The sequence below is a fragment of the Zalophus californianus genome, chromosome 1 (genome assembly GCF_009762305.2).
Source record: "Zalophus californianus isolate mZalCal1 chromosome 1, mZalCal1.pri.v2, whole genome shotgun sequence".
Lineage (NCBI taxonomy): Eukaryota > Metazoa > Chordata > Mammalia > Carnivora > Otariidae > Zalophus > Zalophus californianus.
Genome location: NC_045595.1, coordinates 93,301,787 through 93,314,008, shown reverse-complemented (window position 1 = coordinate 93,314,008; position 12,222 = coordinate 93,301,787). Strand labels below are relative to the sequence as shown.

Below are 12,222 nucleotides of genomic sequence, written 5' to 3'. Positions count from 1 at the left end.
TCACTCTTCCTCTCTCTTTTTTTTCTCACTCCTCTCTCTGTGATCAGGACTCCCTCCCTTCCCCAGACCACAGCTCTTTTCTCTCCCAAATCAACTCTCTGCAGCTCCTACCTTCCACGCAGTAGTTATTTTTTCTGCTTGTAGACATGCAGCTTTGTTCTCTCAGTCCTTAGATCAATTTCTTGGGTGTTTAGAATGATTTGATATTTACGTATCTGTGTTCAAGAGAGGCTGCAAGCTTAGGGTCACCCTACCCCTCCACCATCTTAACGCTATCCCCTAAAAATTTTTAAGAAAGGGAAGGAAAGGGGGAATGGCATTAGGAAGAAGACATGAAGAAGTTCAACTTAACTGATAATATTTTACTTCTTTAGAAAAATAAAGTTTGAAGTAAAAATGCCCAAACATTAACATTTGTTTATTCAGGTATCATGTTGTTATTACCATACTTTACTGTGGTTTCAGTCTTTTTATATATTTAACCTAAGACTCAGGTTTCATAGAAGAGCAAGAGTAGAAGCAGAAGCCACAGAGAAGGCTATTAACAGTGGTCCACGAAAAAGTGATGGTGCCTTGGATTAGGGTGGAGATATTAAAGACGGAGAGAAGCCAAAACATTCCAGATGTATTTTAGATGATTTGCTAATGGTTTGGATAGGGTGAGGGACAGATAAGATTTGAAATGACTCCTAGGTTTAGAGCTCAAACAGCTGAAAGGATGACATTTATGAAGATTCAGAAAACCTAAAGAAGAAGAGGTGGTAGGGAAGGATGTTAAAAATCCAGAGTTTAAGTAATTGTACCTAGTAAGTCTGAGAGGCGAATTAGACATCTAAGTGGAAATGTCCAGCATGCATATCTGAGCCTGGTGTTCAAGGGAGAAGTCAGGGCTGGAGATCCAACGAGGAAGTTATCAGTATATAGTGGTATCTAAGCTGTAAGACTGGATGAGTTCATGAAGAGAGAAAATGTGGAAAAGGAGAAAGGCAGGAACAAGCCCAGTGGCATTCCTATACTATCCTAGTAGTCCTGGAGGAGCTAGTGAAGGAAAGGCAGAAACGTTAGAAGTAAAACCAGGAAACGAGAAGAAGGTGGTATCATAGAAATGAATATAGGAACAAGTTAAATGAAAATAAAGGTAAATTAGATTTGGCAAAATAGTCATTGGTGACCTTGACAAGAACAGTATATAACAGCAGAGTAAAGGCAAAGGCCAGTAGAATGATGAGTGAATGAACTTCTCCATTTATTTGACACCTTTCATAATATAACTTAATTTTTATTTTTATTTTAATGTTAACTCTTACATGGGATAAAAGAAAATGGAGACAGCAGGAGTAGACAACTCAAAAAGCTTGGCTCAGAAAAGGAGCACAGATGGGGTTGTGACTACAAAGGAAATTGGTATCAAGGAAGGTGTGGTGTTTGATTTGGCTGTTTCATTTCAAGATGGGAGATATTTGCACATGTACTTATAGGCCTTCAGGAGTGATCCAGTAGTATGGGACAGAATGAAGATACAGGAAGGAAAAAAAGGATGGCTGCAGGAACAGAGGCCTAAGGAAGATGAGAGGGGTAAAGGATACTAGCACACATTGAAGGATGCTTCTTCCACTGTAGCAAAAGACAGAGAATGTCAGTACAGGAGCAGAGAGACTTGATTCATTTGGCTCTGGAGAAACAAGAGTGTTCCTGAAGGATGTAGTGAGGTCACTGACCAACCAAGGAGGACGGGAAATGAGGCAGAGGTTGGAGAAGGAAAACTAAGAATTTGTTACCATAGACCTCTTAAAAAAAAAAAAAAAAGATTTATTTATTTATTTTTAGAGAGAGAGTACAAGCAGGGGGAGGAACAGAGGGGGAAGGAGAGAGAGAATCTCAAGCAGACTCCCCAGTGAGTCCAGAGCCCAACGCAGGGCCCTATCTCACAAACCCGAGATCATGACCTGTGCTAAAATCAGGAGTCTGACACTTAACCAACTGAGCCATCCTGGCACCCCATCCATAGACCTCTCCTTTTAAATAAAAAAAAGGCTAAAGAAAATTCTCCAAAGAGAAAGGAAATGATAAAGAAGGAACCTTAGAACATCAAGAAAGAAGAAAGAACATGGCAGCTAAATTGTGGGTAAATAAAATAGACTTCTTCTCCACTGGAATGGTCTGATTTATAACTGATAGTGAAGCAAAAATTATAGAACCATGTGGTTCTAATATAGATTCCTCTAATATAGAGGAAATATTTGAGACAACTACATTATAAGTGGGAGAGAGTAAAGGGACATAAAAAGAGATAAGGTTTCTAAGCTCCCCTCAAACTGGTAAAATAACAACATCAATAAACTGCAATAAGTTATGTGTATATATAATGTAATATCTAGAGCAGCCACTAAAAAAAATCTATACAAAAAGATACACTCAAAAACACCATACATAAATCAAAATGGAATTCTAAAAAATGTTCAAGAAACCCATAGGAAGGCAGGAAAAAGAAAACAGAATAAAGAGGAAACAAAAAATAAAATGGGAGTCTTATTAACATATCAATATTTACATATCAATCATTACATTAAATGTAAATGATTTTAATGTACTAATTAAAAGACTAAGATTGGCAGAGTGGATTTAAAAATCTGACCCAACTATATGCTATCTACAATAAACACACTGCAAACATAATGATATTGGCAAGTTGAAAGTAAAATAATAGAAAACTATATTTCATACAAACAGTAACCAAGGAAAGCAGGAGTAGACTTCAGGCAAAGAAAATTACCAGAGATGGGGAAGGACATTATATAAGGATAAAAGGGCCAATCCAACAAGAAGACAGCAATTCTAAACATGTATACACAAAACAGGAGCACTGCAAGATATGTAAGACAAAAACTGAAAAAAGAAAGAGACAAATCCTCAATTACTGTTGGAGACTTCAACACCCCTCTCTCAGCAACTTATAGAACTAGACAAAAAATAAATATAAAGGAACTCAACAACACATTCAGCCAACAAGATCTAATCAATATTTATGGAACACTCCACCCAATAATGGCAGAATACACGTTTGTCAAGGGCTCATGGAACATATACCAAGACAGATCATGTCCTGGGCTATAAAATAAACCTCAAAAATCTAAAAGAATTAATATCTTAAGAGTGTACTCTACAACCACAGTGGAATCAAACTAAAGTTCAATAACAGAAAGATAAAGGAAAAATTTTAAAATACTGGGAAACTAAACAACATACTTCCAAATAATCCTTAGGTCAAAGATGAAATCTCAAGGAAATAAAAAAAATTAATTGAACTGAATAAAAATAAAAACACAAACTATCAAAATGTGTGGGGCAAAACTACAACAGTGCTTAGAGGAAATTTTATAGCACTAGGGGTAACAGTCTAAAATCAGTAATCTAGGCTCCCAACTCAAGAACCAAAACAAGAAAAGCAAAATAATCCCAAAGCAAGTGGAAGAAATGACATAATAAGGTTAAGAGCAGAAATCAATGACACTGAAATCAGTAAAACATTAAAGAAAAAATCAATGAAACAAACAGCAGTTTCTTTGAATAGATTGATAAAATTGATAAACTTCTAACAAGATTGAGAAGAAAAGAGAATACACAAGTTACCAATATCAGGAATTAAATAGGGGATATCACTATAGACCATGCAAACCTCAAAAGAAAAGTAAAAGAACACCACAAACAACTCCACAGACATACATAACAATAGATGAAATGGCCCACTTTCTCAAGAAACACAAAGTACCACAATTCACCCAATATAAAATAAGTAATTGGAATAGCCTTGTAATTGTCGAGAAAATCTAATTCATAATTTAAAACCTGCTTAAAAAAACAAACATTCAGGCCCAGAGGATTTCACTGGAGAACCTACCAAATGTTTAAGGAAGAATTAATACCAATTATACACAATCTCTTCTAGAAAAAAGGAGGATACATTTTCTAATTTGTTTTATGAAGCTAGTATTAACCTAATGCCAAATCCAGACAAAAACAATACCAAAAAATAAAACTACCAACCTATATCCCTTATGAGAACAGATGCAAAAACCTTTAACATAATATTAGCAAATAGAATTCAACAGTCTGTTAAAAGAATGATATATCATGATTAAGTGGGATTTTTTTCCAGGGATGCAAAGCTGGTTCAATATTCAAAAATCAGTGTAATCCACCACATTAGCAGGTCAAAGAAGGTAAATCATATGATCAATCAGTGCAGAAAAAGCACTGGACAAAATCCAATACCCACTCATGATTTTTTTAAAATCTCAGAAAACTAAGAATAGAGGAAAACATCCTCAAATTGATAAAGATCATATTTAAAAAAAAAAACTACAATCATCGTATTTACTGGGAAAAAATTGAATGTGTTCCCCTTCAGGTCAGTAATGAGATGAGGATGTCTGCTCTCATCACTCTTACTCAACATAATGCTGTAGGGTCTAACCAGGGCAGTAAGGCAGGAAAAGGCATACCTATCAAAAAGGAAGAAATAAAACTATCCCTATTTGCAGATTACACGATTACCTACATAGAAAAACCCAAGGAATTAAAAAAAAAAAGAAAAGGAAAAACCTTCTAAGAACTAACAGGTGAATTCAACAAGGTCACAGGATATCAGATAAACAGAAAAATCTCAATTGTGATTCCATATACTAACAATGAACACATGGACACCAAATTTAAAAAAATAAAATACTATTTAAAATCTCTCAAAAAAATTAAATACTTAGGTGTAAATCTAATGAAACATACAGGACTTGTATTTTTAAAAATATACAATGCTAATAAAAGAAATCAAGGAAGTCTAAATAAATGGAGAGGTATACCATTATTTATGGATTGGAAGATTCAGCATGGTAAAGATGTCAACTCTCCCCAGGTTGATATATAGTTTAATGCAATTCCTACCAAATCCCAGCAATATTTTTTGCAGATATAAACCAGATTATAAAATTTACATAAAAAAGCAAAAAAACTAGAATAATTAAAACTGTTTTTGGAAAAAAGAAGACATTGGGAGGAATCAGTTTACCCAATTTCAAGATTATTATATAGCTACAATAATCAAGACCACATGCTCTTATACAGAAAGAGATTCGGTGGCATTGTCCTAGATAGGGTGGATGAAAGAAGAAAGATCACACACATGATATTTTAGTTGACCTTGGCCAAAAGTTTGAAATGCTCTACATGCAGAATCCTTGGAGATGTTTCAACAGTGTGATATACATTCAGTGAGTCTATATAACATGGTATACCTGAATAAAAAACAAAACATCAAGTCTCTCATTTATCTTTGAAACTGAAGGACAAATATCTGAATTTTTCATTTGCTCTTACTTAAATTGTTCATTAAGTTTGCTTTAAGAAAAAAAATAGAAAGCATGAAATTCCATAGAAAAGAAAAAGCTAGTTGTTCTGCAAATATCCAAATGGATGAGTGTGCTGATTTCAATAGAGAAGATAAATGTAAATGTACATTGTGGGGAATTAGAAATTTTGATTAGATTTACTGGATGTAAATTAAATTTCTACTTCTAATAAGATGGTAAGACACATATTAAGGGAGAAACTGCAAGGAAATTACACCGGTTATATTTTATAGGGTATTTTTCCTAACAATACTGACAAAGATTTGCAGCTAAAGAAAATGCAAAAGTGCATTTATGTTACATCACTACAAGTCTGAAGAGGAAAAGAGCTGATGGAGGGCCAGTCTTTCTGTCCTTGGTGGTGCTAAGAAACTAGAATGAACTAGAGCACTCCTGTGGAGGTTGATGAATCAGAACCATACCCAAGTCAGTTAACCAATCCCATTTTGAACCACCTGCTCCAAATCTAAGGAACATGGCAGCCAACAGCTTGTCAGCACCCAAAACCCCTCACTGTTCTTCAGGAGACTTTTCTCAGGCTCACCCACCCCTGAAACTTGCAAATAACCTATGGCCTGTGACCCAGCAGGTCACCTGCCTGGGCATTAAAATCCTGGAGGAGGGTGAAGACAGCTTCTGGAGGAAACACCCAGACCCGGGCAAAGATTTTCCCTTGGGCTCCTCTGCAGCCAGCAAGCATGAGCCTGCATCGGTGATTGGAGCCCTCCTCCGGAGCATCAGTTTTTTCATGGAAAAACGGAATCAATGGCTAGGATCTCAGCTTTCAGCAGCTTCTGCTGACACTAGCCATAACTCAGACAAATCAGACTAAAATTTACCTAATGCCTCAGCAGACTCCTCAGGCAGTAGCCAAGAGATGGTGCAATAGCCCGGGCCCCACAGGAAACAAGCAGCTCCAGATCTGCCTACAATAGACATGGGGTATGATTCCCAACCCCAGGATGTCCTGGGCATCAGGCAGCTAGAAAGACCCCTGCCCCTCACCTCTGTGTGTTAACCCCAGCACCTCCCCAGACTTCTCAGGTCCAGGGGGTTCCCTCAGTTTGAACCTCAGAGGTACCCAGTATGTGCACAGATGCTGCCCCCCAACCCTCCCCCACATGTTCAGTGGAACTGTCATTACCATTATCCTGGAGGTCCCTATCAGCAGGTGCCATGTGGCCATGACCACCCCCAAGCAGCCTACCAGCAAGTGGTCCAGCCAGCTGTGTGTGGGCAGCTCCTACCTGGAGCCAGCATGATGGGCTTGCACCCTGTGCAAAAGGCCCTGAACTACCCCAGCCCCTGGGACCAAGATGAGAGGCCTGAGCAAAGAGACCACTCCTCCCCAAGTCTCCTGAGGGACCAACAATATAACCAGCCCCCTAATCCAGCTGGAGTTCCTGAGGAGTCCTTGGGGTATCCTGCAGAGTTGAGACCACCAGGTCCCCAGGCTCCATCCCCAGCTGCTGTCCCTAGACCTCCTAGTAACCTTCCAGCCAGAGGAACTCTGAAAATAAGCAATTTGCCAGAAGAATTATGGAAAGTCTTTATCACTTATTCTATGGACACAGCCATGGAGGTGGTGAACTTCGACTTTTTGTTGGTAAATGACTTCCAAATGCAATTGACATATTTGAGGATAGAATCTGAGACATTGATATCATTAAGTGGATGGAACGCTACCTTAGAGAAAAGACAATGATAATTGTAGCAGTCGGCCCCAAATACGAACAGGATGTGGAAGATGCTGAGTCGCAGCTGGGCAAGGACAAGCATGGCTTATTAAGTACATTCATCAAAGGATGCAGATTGAGTTCGTAAAACAAGGAAGCATGACTTTCAGATTCATCCCTGTGCTCTTCCCAAATGCCAAGAAGGAGCGTATGCCCACCTGGCTTCAGAGCACTCACATCTACAGCTGGCCCAAGAAAAAGAGACACTGTGCTGCTGCAGCTCAGAGACGAAGAGTACATAGCCCCTCCCTGGGGGCCTCTGCCCGCCCTTCAGGTGGTGCCCCTGTGAGCCCCTCTGTCCCCAGCCTCCTGGGGCCATGCCACGTGTGGGGCACTGTTCCGACAAGCACTCTTCCCCCAGAGGCTGTTTGCCATCCCCCTCAGAGGGCTCCTCCCTACCCCAGAAGACCCGTCCTGCAGAGCACTCTTGCTGTGGAGACCTTCATAGACCCTGCCTTTCAAACAGAGGCCGTAGCTGCTCAGTATTCCCTACTTCTGACACCCCCAGCGTGTTGCTCCTAACTGTCTGATGTGTCTATTCTGGGCCTCTCCCTGCTTAGCAAGTAGATAATATAAATGAAGTTGCAATAAATGTAAAAGACCACAGACATCATCCCGTTGCTTAAAGCTACTTTTATGAGTTAGCCAGATACTCGTGTGTCCTCAGACCAAACTGATTCATGCACAAATAATAAAATGTTTACTCTTTTGTAAAAAATTTTTTAAAAAGCTGATAGAAATGTGTCTTTCAAAAATAGCCATCATCTTCCTGAAAACAATCTGGGATTGAATAAACCTAGTGAGAGACAGTCTGGCCTCCCTATTCCAGTGTTATACAAAGACCGTAAGTATGGAGACGACCAAGAAATGGGTCACCTGCTTTTGCAGATTGCTGTGGACATGCTAAACAAGGCATCAAAGTAATCAGTAGCACCTGGCCCCTCTTTAAACATTAAGCACATTTAAAACAGTGGTTGTCAAATTTCACATCCTTCCGGAAATGCCTAGTAGGTTTGGTCAAGCTCAGATTGCTGGGCCCCACCCCCAGAGTATCTGATTCCTAGGTCTGGGGTAGAGCCTGAGAGTCTGCATTTCTAACAAGTTCCCAGATGCTGCTGGCCCAGGGACCACACTTGAAGAGCCACTGATTTAGAGGAATTTACACACCTGTTTGGCACATAGGGACATTATAACAAGAAAAAGTTTCTCTGGAGATGTGCTGGTATGCTTCCCTTTATCAGATACAATGTGTTTCCCTTTCTTCTAGGAAGCCCAGAACTATATTTTTAAGATTAATTATATTAAAATATCAACTGAAGTTTGAGGTATATCTATAGCCACTGTCCCTCAGTGGCTTCTCTTTTTATTGAAAAATACTTCTGTTTCTTTTAAGAGGAATACAGGGTAGGATGAATGAACAAACAAATAACGAATGAATGAACTAATGAACAAACTCTCATTGCACTTTAATTTCTGAGCTAGAAAAATAGGACTTGGAAGCCAGCAGTACTAACTATAAGCCTTAAAATTTGACATTACCTTGATAAAGCTCCAGCTGCCGAGCAACTGTCCCACAGGCTTCCTCTATTCCCCTCTGCTCAGCTAGAGAAAGGGCCAATGAAAGAAGCTCAGGACATCCACTTGGGCTTTGATTTGGAGCCGGTTCCCCCGCCACAGAGCCAGGTTCCCACTGACTGCCTTTTATTGCTCTGGATGCTGCAAGGCTCTAATCAAAACCAGCTTTTGAATTCTCCACTGAGACATTTTCTCTGGGCCTACCCTACTACAGACCGCCACAGCAAGAACAGCCTCGAGTGAGAGTCAAGCAAGCCCATGAGTCATTCCCCAGGAGCAGTCACAGCTTTGGCAAGGATCCTACCACCTGCCAGGGACTTCATCAGCCTCTGTTCCCAGATGCATGGTCCCTTCAGCAACACCACTGTTCCTCTCATTTGCACAAAACACATAGGCACACAAATGCATACACAAACACTCTTTCTAGGGCTGCTTTACAAACTGCTGGGCATAAGGTTTTAGAATGTCACTTATAACAGGAGTCAATAACCACATGCACAAACTAATTTGGAAAATAAAAAGACTGAATTTTGATATATGTTTTCTCTAATCATAATCAGGCTATTTTGGCTAATTGTTAACTTGCTATCAGCTGAATTCAACCTATAGTTTTCAAAGTGTTCCTTGTCAACCGATTTCAACCAAGGGTTTTCTTTACCTGGAGTTGGCAGGGTGTAGACTCAGGCAGAGCAACCCGACAGGGAGTTTGAAATGATTGGGTGTGTGTTGCCTGGAGGCAGGAGGATCTTGGAATGCTGAACCACATAGCCTGGAAGCAGGCTCCTGATAACAATAGCTACCATTAGTCAGCACCTCCCATGTGCCAGATATTTTATCTTGCATTTAACCCTCACCAACAGCACTACAGGATGTCTATCACCAACCCCAACTACAGATTCTGAAGCCCAGAGGGACTAAATGACTTAAGCCGGTAAATGACAGAACCAGATTCAACCCTTTCAACTCCAGAAACTACCCTTCTCTTACACTGCTGGTTTCCTTCCAGGCTCATCATGAACCACATTTCCTATGACCTTCTAATCATGGTGCCACCAACTACATCAAATTCCAAAGCTATTTTGAAAGATAAAAAAAATAATAATGAAAACAGATTAAATGTATATTGGTTTCTGAACTAATTCTTACTAAAATTAAAAGATGCATTTGTGTCCAGATAATGGCTGTGTTTTGTTTTTTCTTTCTTATCTAGGCTCCTCATCTCCTAGAGGCTAGAACTAATGAAGGTGTTTAAATGCACAAGCACATGCACATGAGGACATGCTGACAGACTGCTAAATTTGCCTGTCTAGCATCTACCCTCAATCTTATCCTTGAAGTTCAACAGGGCTAGTCCCACCAATCCACTAGGTATTAACAGCCATGGGGATTTGTTCAGGGACAGGTCCCTAATTCAAGTTGACCTAATCCTCATTCCCAGGATTTTTTCCAAAGCAACTAAGAAGACACCCTATGTCCATAGGATATAAACCTGGGAGAGGAGACTGCCTGAAGACCACATAGAGAAGGACAGTGCAGAGACATGGGGAGACAGTCCTGATGACATTGTCCAAGGCCCTGAAACCAGCATGCCTCACGCTAACTACCCCTGGACTTTTCAGTTATATGAGATAACACAATGCTATTTGGTCTTAAACCAAACAGATGGGTTTTCTGTCACTTAGAATTGAATGAGCTCTGATGGGGTGTTTATCTAAAAGCCCCAGGTCTTAGCAGACAGCACCCACTGGGGTCTGGTCCCTGCTTCCCTCTGTGCTTGCTTTAGTTAGGTTCTTTCAGTTCAAAGAATTCAAATAGGTGAATCACAGACCTGCACCTCTGAAACAAATAATACACTATATGTTAAAAAAAAAAGAAGACGAAGAAGAAGATAGCAGGAAGGGAAAAATGAAGGGGGGGAAATTGGAGGGGGAGATGAACCATGAGAGATTATGGACTCTGAGAAATAAACTAAGGGTTCTGGGGAGGGGGAGATGGGTTCGCCTGGTGATGGGTATTAAAGAGGGCACATACTGAATGGAGCACTGGGTGTTATATGCAAACAATGAATCATGGAACACTACATCAAAAAACTAATGATGTAATGTATGGTGATTAACATAACATAATAAAATTTAAAAAAAAGAATTCAAATAGGTTTGAGTCGGAGGAGGAGCACTGTAAGGCTATCGGTGGAGTGCTGAGGAGGAGGAAAGGATGTGAACTCCAGGAAAAAAGATTCTGGTCGAATCAGTCTCCCCACCCACAGAAAAAGAGGAACTGCAGGAGTGAGTGATTTCTACCTTGCCACTCTGCCCTTAGAGGAGTCAGCTATTGTCAGGTATCTTCTCTCCCTGGTGTTTGTCTATTGAAGTCACCCTGCTGCTTATTCCTTCACCCTGCCATTTCTCTGCCTTGAGTCCCTGCTCCCCATAACTTTGTCCATGATCCCTCTTGGTAGTCACCAGTCTTCCTCAAGTCTCCCCTTCACACGTGTTTAAACTTCAACTCTTAGCCCCTCAAAGCCTCTTTCTTTTGGCATTTCCTAGTCCACGATCCTGAAAAAAAGAAAATCGGATTGACCCAGCTCGTTTTTATGTGCAGGACAACCTCATAGGTTGCTGACCAGCCTACAGAGTGGCTGCCCTTTTGGGTCAGTAAGCACTTCTGATCCAATCAGCTTTGGACAGGGGTGAAATCCGTTGCTTTTACTTAAAAGGAACTGCGAGCAAAACAAGTACCATGACTGATTTCTCTAGTGTACCCTTTCCTCTCCCTGCTCTGCCAATGGGTGCTTTTCTTTCTACCTAGAATACCTTTTCTTCCCTCTCCCTCTTTTGGTGAAAAAGTCATCTCAATCACCTCTTCCAGGAAGAGGCTGTGTTAGGTTCTCCCTGCACAATGCTACCTCCATCATAGTACCAATCATGTGCTAATATCATTGTACAGGTAACAGGATAATGATTTAATATTGTAATTTTGATGTCATTTTCTCTAGGACTACCTGATATCTCAAGGCTCCCTTCTCTTTGAGAAGCTAGACTTCAGGAACATAGGAAAACACAAATAATGTATTCTTGGCTTTTGTATTTCAAAAATCCATTTAGGGCTCATAAATCTGGGTTTCATATACTGAGAAAGAAAAAAGCAGCCCCTGACATTTGGGAGCTGACTTAATACCTTCAGCCTGGCCTTAGTTTTGCTAGGAGCTGGCCCGGCACCCACAGATAGGTCTGGGTATTCTCCTGTAAATCATAAAAAGTTTCATAGAATGTCAGTATCAGACAAGGCTACTATGAAACCATAATGGATCAAGACAAAAACAAGACCAATCCATACTCATGTCTGAACACAGTGAAAACACAAATCTTTCCAGGCCACAAAAATACCCAATATCTCCTTTCTCCAGTTAATATGAATGACTGCTGCTTCTTTACCAATTATAGCTTTAGCCTCTGTCTAATCTTCCCTCCTGCTAGATAAAATGTATTAAGATACCCAATCATAGAATT

At 40.1% G+C, this 12,222-nt stretch overlaps 1 pseudogene; it reads left to right on the top strand.

The window, feature by feature from the left end:
• Positions 1 to 5,776: 5,776 nt before the first annotated feature.
• LOC113918636 lies at positions 5,777 to 7,427 on the top strand (annotated as a pseudogene).
• The last annotated feature ends 4,795 nt before the right edge of the window (positions 7,428 to 12,222 follow it).